The sequence below is a fragment of the Euphorbia lathyris genome, chromosome 8 (genome assembly GCF_963576675.1).
Source record: "Euphorbia lathyris chromosome 8, ddEupLath1.1, whole genome shotgun sequence".
NCBI lineage: Eukaryota > Viridiplantae > Streptophyta > Magnoliopsida > Malpighiales > Euphorbiaceae > Euphorbia > Euphorbia lathyris.
The window spans coordinates 21263517-21273125 of NC_088917.1; positions in this window are offsets into that span (position 1 = coordinate 21263517).

Sequence of the window (9609 nt, forward strand, 5' to 3'; positions counted from 1 at the left end):
GCTTTGATCATCAAAATTATCATTGCAGATCTTAAGGTTCAGAGAGTTTTTATTGACATTGGGAGCTCCGCCAATATCATTAACAAAAAGGTGTTTGAAAGCTTTCCAATCAGTTAGGACAGACTGACCCCCACAAAGCCCTGCTTGTATAAATTAGTGGACACACGGTCCCACTATTAGGAAGCATTCAGCTAGAGTTGGAGATTGGAGATTTGAGGCTAAAATAGAGGACAAAGGCCAAGTTATTGGTGGTGGATTTGGCCTTACCCTATAATGCAATAGTGGGTAGGCCACTACTATCAAGTTTTATCAGAGCTTTGTCCATTCGGCATCTAGCCTGGGAAATTCCGACTAAGGAAGGTATGGCGGCGGCTCAGGGAAACCAGATGGTTGCCCACCAAATATACATGGCCTCCCTCAACATGAAGCCACATGTTGAATATCAAAAGGAGGAGGAAAGATGACGGGATGAGTCGGTCGGTGCCCTGGAAACTATCTAGTTGGTCGAAGGTAAACCTATCTAGATAGATGCAAAGCTTCTCGAGACAGTAAAGGTTGAGGTCCTCAATTGCTTAAAGGACAACATCACTTCTTTTGCTTGGCATCCAGCGAAAGTAATAAGCATATCCCCTGATGTCATGATGCATTCACTGAATATCGATGAATCAGTAGAAGGTGTTCGTCAAAAGAAGAGTAATTATGGCATGTAAAGGCAAAAAATAATCAAGACCGAAATTCAAAAGCTATTAGAATATGGTCATATTGAGTCCGTCTAGTAACCAAATTGGAGATCCAACACCGTCTTAGTCAAAAAGGCCAATGGCAAATGGTGGCTCTGCATAGATTTCACGGACTTGAATAAAGCATGCCCCAAAGATTCTCAACCTCTTCCATGCATTGACATGCTTATTGATGCAATGGCTAGGTATGCTATCTCTTCCATGTGTGATGCAGCTCATGGATACCATCATATCTCCATGAACCCAAAGGATAAGGAGAAAACAAGTTTCACAACCCATGAAGGGATGTACTGCTGCAACATTATAACTTTTAGCCTAAAAAACGTTGGAACAATGTACCATAGGTTGGTGAACAAAAATTTCAAAGATCTAATTAGGGTTAAAATGGAAGGTTATATGGACGACATGATCGTTAAAATTCGAACGAGGGAAGAACATACCGAAGACCTCAACACAGTCATTGAGACCCTAAAAGCCTATAACCTAAAGCTTAATCCTAAAAAGTGCACATTTGGCATAAACTCGGGAAAATGTTTAGGGTTTATGATCTCCCAAAGAGGGATAAAAGTTAACCCATACAAGATTCAGGCAATCTTACAAATGGCTGCTTCTAAGAAGCTCAACGGTGTCCAAAAGCTGAACAACAAAGTGAATGCATTAAGACATTTCATCTTCTGTTGTGCTAAGCATTGCCTATCATTTTACAAGAGCTTAAATAGGGTGAAGGACTTCTAGTGGACCACCAAATACCGAGCTTCATTTGAAAAATGAAGAAATTCTTAGCATCTCCCCAATTGCTAAGCAGGCTACAAGATGGAGAAATGCTCTACTTATACATGAGTATGGCCAACAAGCCCATGGGCATGGTTATTATCTGAGAGGCAGATGGGGAGCAGTTCCAAGTCTATTATGTAAGTAGAGTGTTGTGAGATGTGGAAACTCGATATACGAGGTTGGAGAAGTTGGCATACACCATGGTAATCACTGCATAGAAGCTTTGGCATTATTTCTAGGGTCACTCCATTATGGTCTGAACTGACATGCCATTGAGGAAGATCCTTCAGAGGCCCAAGTCATCGGGGAGATTAGTGAAATAGGCTTTAAAACTCGTCGAGTTTAAGCTTTCATTCGAGCCTCACAGAGCCTTCAAGGCTCAGGCTTTAGCTAATTTCCTCGTGGAAATTCGGAAGGAAGCAAGTGGTCTAGAGCTTTTAAAAGACATTTAGGATCTATTTATTGATGGAAGCTCATGAAGGAGTAAGGATATGTGTGTACATGAAAGGCCTAGAAGGAATCACGTTGAAGCATGCTGCAACACTAAACTTCACTACAACTAGTAATGTGTCAGATTATGAGCCAATGGTTTAATACATCCATATCTTAAAGGTCATCCGACTAGATAGGGCGGTAATCCATAGCGATTCAAAGCTAGTAGTGAACCAATCCACCAGTCAGTATGCTACCAAAGAGGATTCGAAGAAGTTATACATTTAGATGGTCAAGGATATGTTGGTCGAAGCTAGATTAGAGGGCATGCACATAGAGGTCCAAAGAATTACAAGAGAGAAAAATGAGAAGGCATACCATTTAGCCAATTTGGCCTTAACTCCCGAAGGGCCTAACATATGTCCCTGCCTCATAGAGCAAAAATCTAAACCAGGCACCGAAAGGGTAGAAGTAATGATTGTGGACGCTTCGACAAAATGGTTCTATCCAATTTATAAATATGCAACCACAAGGAAGCTTCCCACAGATAAAAGTAAAAGGATCAAAGTGCTCAGAAAGGTCGGACACTATTCCATAATTAGGGAATACTTGTACAAAAAATCATTTAGCCACCCCATGGCAGAAGTGCATCGATTTTGAGGAAGCCTGGTATATCCTTAGGGAAATTCATATGGGTGGTTGTGGGGGTTCATGAAGGGGGAGAAGCCTTTTCCAGAAAGGCTCAACTACATGGATCTTATTGGCCCTCGATGGACAAATATACAGCAAAGTACATGAAGGAAATGTGAAGCATGTCAAAGATATGCCTCAGTAATAAGATGTCCTACTTTGGCCATGAATATAATCAGCCCTGCCCGACCCTTTGCGACGTGGGGGTTAGACATCATGGGGACCCTTTCCCAAGGCCAAGAAGCAAAAGAAATATCTCTTAGTGGTCGTGGACCATTTCACAAAATGGGTTGAAGTCGAGCCGATGTCAACAATCACTGCTTGACTGTTAATGATTTCATGGATAAACATTCGCCTAGAAATTGAAGTAAGCATCCATATATTATTTCCTGCGTGCCCGGAGCTGCTTCACCTGAAATCTATTCAGCCTCGCCCAACCATTAGTCTCCTCATTTTTCACAGCCTATGCTTTGGATGTTATTGCTTCGCTTAGATCAAGTTGTACTTGCTCCATCCATCGATCCTGGTCATTAGAGTACTCTTGCAAAGTAGCATACACGTTATTGATTGGACCAAGCTCATCTAGGCAAGACTTAACTTCTTCTCTAATTGATTCAAGGTCAGATGAAAAGGATGCATTGGTTGTATTGCTCTGAGCCAGTTCCTCGTATTTCTCCTCCAGGAGAGTAATATGCTTCAACGCTAAATCCTTAGCCCATCTAAGATCCGCCTCCAGCTCTTGCTCTTGGCGTGCTTTGAACACATTTAGCACATAGGCTCCCTTCAATGGACTCGACCCGTTGCTGGGTAGACTAAGCCGTAATAAGCTCCTTACTTAGACGAGCTATTGTGGCAATGGATGTCTTGTTCAAAGCCTCAAGTTTTTGAGTTTGGGCATACTCAGCCTTTAGTGCATCCTCTTTTTGGGTTCTGTCCCGAGGAAGCCTCTGAAGATCCTCTTCTTTTTTTGAGACAATTCCTATTGGGCCTTCTTCAGGGCCTCTTTAATGTTTTGGGTAGAGGCGATATTGAATTGTAGCTCCGACTTCTGGTCTATGGGTAATAAAATAGATCAGGAACCAAATAACGGAACTAAACACCCATGGGCAAGTCGACTATGGGAGAGCTTAATAATGGCTTCATTTGACTGAGGATTGAATAAGGACCTTTCGACAGGCACCCTCGACATCTAGACAAGGCTACGAGTAACATAAGGGGTACTCCAGTCGAGGCCCTCCGGGGTACTTGGTTAGCCAAAGTTGTGGTACTATAGCATTAGTCAAACTTGTGAAAAATTGGGCAGCAAAAAGAGGCAGGGTATGTTGGCTTACATTATAGGTAATGCACTTGCTAAATGTAGCTTACGCCTATGGGTCGAATGTCATGGCCTCTTTGGGCCATGTAGCAGGATTTAGTCCAGCAGAAGAAGGCATTGAGGCTACATTTGAGGCCATGGATGAGGCTCCAAAAGTTTTTGGAGTGCTGCCCGTCCTCACCTCCTTCTGCCCTATGAAAGCCTCAAGTATAGCATGCGGAGCAACGGCTTGTGCTTGGACAAGTCCTTTCGTGGCAGGAGGAATTCGACAGAATGCTTCTTCAATGAAAGCACGACTCTGGGCCTATTGGTTTCTTAGCCCTACTCCAAGTCATCCCTAGCCTTTTTGGACGACATCTTTGCATCCTTCCCCTTCGTCTTCCCTTGCACATTAGGAGGCACAACTCTAGCAGGTCTTTTTAAGAGGCAAAGGCATGGAAGATAGTGCATGAGCCCTACAATATGAATGTTGCTAAGGGAGGAACATAATATCATGAAGATAGAGCATATTAGCGCTTGCACAAACAGGAAGAGGAGTAAATCAAAAGAAAATAGCTAAAAATAGAAGGATACCTTCGAGCAATTTATCATAACTAGGTGTCCCCTCAAAAAGCACACCCTTTTTTCGTCCGAAGGAAGAAGGGTTTATCTTCTCGCAAATGATCGACGAATTCCTAGCGGGTAAATGACAGCTCTATGGAGGTCAAATATTGACGAACTAGGTCTTTTTCTTCAGAAAGTTCCCTCGGCTCCAACTAATAAGATTTCTAGATGGGGCCAGTATTCCATGAGGTGTGAAAGGGGAACCCCTCAGGATATAGAGGGCCCCTTCCACAGGTTGCGCCTTTTTTCATTCATCACTCGAATCCAAAACCAATATGGTTTGAAATCTTTCATACTGGACTCTTATTTGTAATGAAGAACTTCTAGTCATACAGAGTCTTATTAAACCAAATGATAGTGCATGTTTCCCTAGTGGTGGGAGCCCACATACTGTGAAAGAGAGGCCTGTTGAAACACCTTTCCATATGATTTTGATTTGACGAAATTATTTAAGTTAATCCATGATTACGGGACAATTAAATTTAAGTGCTTTGATTTAATTGTACTAATATGTTTGTTCAATGTTGAGTATAAATATAAATGGAAATAGAAATAAAAAATAAGACATGACAAAGACAGCATGAGAAAACAGCACAAGCTGAGTAGAGTGTAACTCAGCGTGATAAAAGAAAAGTCATCTTCAGAACAAAAGCTTGAAGGTCAAGCTAGTCAACAAAGCTGAATGGAACGCAACTCAGTATCAAAAGTAGAGGAGTCTTCTTGAGAACTATATCTTGCAGAATGAAGCTGACCATGGAAGCTGAGTAAAAGAGAACTCAGTATCTGAATTAGCAATAATCGAAGACAACGGCTATCAAAGTCATGTTGAGTAATCTTCAGGACAACGCGAATGATCCGTTTGCTAAAAGACAAGCTCCGACAACTGTCTGCACCAATAATAGAAACCTTGGAATTACGCAAAAGCCAATTTCGAGATGCATGAGTCAAATGTTCTTTCGCTAAAAGACAAACTGGCACAAGAAGACGAAACCTGCGAGAAGAAGACAAACCTGACGCCTGCGAAATTCAGACGACAGGATTGGCCTGCAAATCTGAAGCTGACCAGAGCCTTGTCGCAAAAAGAAGCCGTTTGGATTCAATGGACAAATCCAGAATTCAAATGGACAAGTCTTCAGAATACAACTATAAAAGGACAAGTATACTTCTTGGATCCTTAGCCGATTGTAAAAACAAAAAGAGAATAAGAGCATACATACAAAAAGCACATCAATACAAGAAAGAGATCTTACACCAAATTTCTATTCCTGTGTAAATGCTAAAGTGATTTTCTTTGTAATCATCTAAAGTGTTCTTTGTCTGAAAGAGAACAATCTTGTATCAATCATAGTATTGAGAGAGTGTGCTGAGTACTCGGTTTGGTACTCAGTGGTAGAGAAAATCTAAGTGCTGGGTTGTAGCGCTTAGTGGAGTTGAGTAGACGAATAGAGGACGGTACTCTTGCATATTCAACTGCCTTGTAAACGGTTTGTGCTCTACCTTTAAAGAGAAGCTCAGTATTGGATTTAAAAAGCCCGGAGGGATTCTGGGGACTGGACGTAGGCGGAGAGGTCGAACCAAGATAAGTCGTGCTGAGTAATTTCTAACTCTCCTTCAATATATATCTGTATGTATTGCTTGCTATTTTTACTCAGTATATAAATTGCTTAAGCTGACACTGAGTAAATCAAAGTGCTGAGTTGGAAGCTGACTACAAAAGTGTCATTTCCCAACTCACAAGTAAAACAGTTCTAGTCAGTATCTGACTAAAGCCGTCTTACGCCTCACTCGGTCACGCTGACCAAAACTGAGTTGCGAAACTCAAAGAATTAAATTAAGTCAGTGCAATTAAAAAGAAAAAGTTACATTAGTTCCTCCCCCCCCCCCCTTGGAACTAATCACAAGGGACCAACAAGTGGTATCAGAGCCTAATAGCTCACTACTCAAAGATATAACCATCTTGAGCTGATCCCGATAAATGACTGAGAACAGCACTCGTTTCCTTCCAGGTAACCAAACAACACAGATACTCCCTGAGGGATTATCTATTAGTCGGCCTCCCCTATTCTTTGGATCTAATTATACGTTCTGGAAGAATAGGATGAAGAACTTCATTCAAGCCACAAACATGAGTGCATGGCTTGCAATAGTTCAAGGCCTATATGTGCCTTATAAAACTATTAACAATGAGAAAATTGTCAAGAGTGAAACTGAGTGGTCAGAAGATGACCTTAAGAAACTACAAAATATTGCTTCGGCTATCAATATGCTTCATTGTGCGCTAGACGCTGCAGAATACAATAAGATTTCAGGTTGCGAGTCAGCACAGGAGATTCGGAAAAATCTTGAAGTAACCTACGAAGGTACAAGCAAGGTCAAGGAATCAAAGGTGAACCAACATATGAGATTATACGAGTTGTTCGAGATGAACGGCAATGAGGACATCTCTGGAATGAATGCTAGATTCACCAACATCATAAATAGGCTAAAGAGACTTGGCAAGAACTTCACTGAAGAAGAGCAGGTGAAGAAAATCTTGAGAAGCTTACCCAAGAGCTGGCAAGCTAAGAAAACGGTTGTGGAGGAAGCTCAACACTTGACCACATATAAATACGACGAGCTGATCGGATCTCTGCTGACCTATGAGATCTCTATGAAAAATTTTGAAGCAAAAGAAAAGTCAGAAGACAAGAAACAAAAATCACTTGTCATGAAAGCTGACTCATTGCAACTCAGCAAGATGATCCAAGTGTACCGAGAGAAATCGTCTACAATGACTAAGGAAAATTTCTTACCTCCCAAGCTGAGTGGCTGGATAGGTCCGAAAAGATCCAAGTGTAGTAATTCCAATGGTCTCTTGGTTGAGACAATGTTTTTACTTTGAAAAGACTTTTTCGTTTGTTTACCTTGCTGACAAGCATTACATAATTGATCTTTTTCAAATTTCAATTTGGGCAATCCCTCAACTAATTGCTTTCTAGCTAATTTGGCAAGGAGGTCCATGCTTACATGACCAAGTCTCCTATGCCATAGCCAAAAGTTATCCTCTTTAGATACTAAGCATATATTTTTGGAAAACTGTTTTTCTAAACTCAACATATATACATTGTCAACACGAGGGGCAGTTAAAATCAAATTGTTTGTTTTTCCCTCGAGTATCCGACACTGAGTAGTATCAAATATAACCTGTCTACCGCTATCACAAAGCTGAGCTACGCTCAATAGGTTATATTTGAGACCCTTAACTAAGGAGACTGACTCAATGGTGGGGTTACCTCCGATAGTACCTGATCCTACTATCTTACCCTTCTTATTGTCTCCAAAGCTTACGTTTCCACCTCGTTTAAGCTCAAGTGTGATGGACTGAGTTTCATCACCAGTCATGTGCCTTGACCATGCGCTATCAATATACCATAGTTTCGATTTTTCCACGCATCTCAGGCTCACCTGCATTTTAAATCACTCATCTTTAGGTACCCAATTCTTTTTGGGTCCTCGTGGGTTAGCATAGACAGGTGCAAAGTCATGTTTTATTTTGTGACGGCATACTTTTATTGTGTGGCCAGCTTTACCACAGAAGTCGCAAAATGCTACCCTTTTGGGGTGACTTTGCTTTTGGTCAGCACCATTGTGCTGAGCATGCCAACATACCTTAGTGGTATGTCCTTTCTTTCCGCAGAAGTCACATTGGACAATTCGCTTGTTGTACCAACACACATCTGTTGTGTGTCCCCTTTTTCCACAACAGTCACACTGAGTGAACTGTCTACGCTTACCAGTACTTAAGTACTCAGCATGGGATTTATTTGAACCTTTTATTTGGTTCTGTAGGTTTGTGACATCCTTTTTCAGTTTCTTTGAATCTGATTGGACTTCCGAGACAAACTTGTGCATAATTTCCATGTTGCTATGCAAAGTTGAGTTGTCTTGGAGAAGATATCGAAGGTCACTGAGTTTGACCTCTTCAATCTCATCACATCGCCTGCTGAGTGCCTTTATTTTCTTATTACACTTTTTAGTCAGTGTATATAAATCACTCAGGGCGTTAATCATTTCATTTCTAAGCAAGTGTAAGGATGTTACCTCATTTGAGTACTCCTCTTGTTCAGATTTTTCAGAGAGGTCAGCTTGCTTAGATCGAGTGTGGTCAGTAGCGTCATCAGCCATGAAGCATATGTTTGCTGACTCGGTGGCATCAGCTTCAGATGATGTTGACTCATCGCTGTCACTCCATGTGGCCACCATTGCCTTTTTGCTTCCCTTCTTTTCTTTCTTCAGATTAGAGCAGCTTGACTTAATGTGCCCAGTTTGATGGCACTCAAAGCATGTGACAGACTTGGAGCTATCCTTTTTGTATTTGTCACTAGACTCAGCTTTGTACCTATCGCCTCTTCTGAATGGCCTCTTGCTGTTTTTTTCATTCTTTCTGAACAGCTTCTTCATCTTCCTTGTGAACATGGAAACTTTTAAGATGTTCACAACATTGATTAAGAAGCTTGAAAATGACAAAGACCTAAGAGTAGCTCATATTAGAAGTGACAATGGCGGAGAATTCAAAAATCAGTAGTTTGATGAATTCTGTGAAGTCAGTGGCATTGATCATAACTTTTCTGCTCCTAGGACACCTCAACAAAATGGGGTTGTTGAAAGGAAGAACAGAACAATAGTTGAAATTGCTAGGACAATACTGAGCGAAAATAGGCTTCCAAAGTATTTCTGGGGTGAAGCTGTCCACACAGCATGTTACATACTGAATAGGGCTTTAGTTAGACCTATACTTAAGAAAACCCCATATGAACTTTGGAAAGGACGAAAGCCCAACATTGGCTACTTTCGTGCTTTTGGGTGTAAATGTTTTATACTCAATACAAAAGATAACCTTGCAAAATTTGATGCTAAAGCTGACGAAGTGATCTTTTTAAGGTACTCAACTAATAGTAAAGCATATAGGGTATATAATAAACAAACTCAAGTTGTAGAAGAATCTGTCCATATAGAGTTCGATGAAACTGACCCTGCAGGAAAGACAACTCAGTCCACTGAAGATGAACCAAGCTC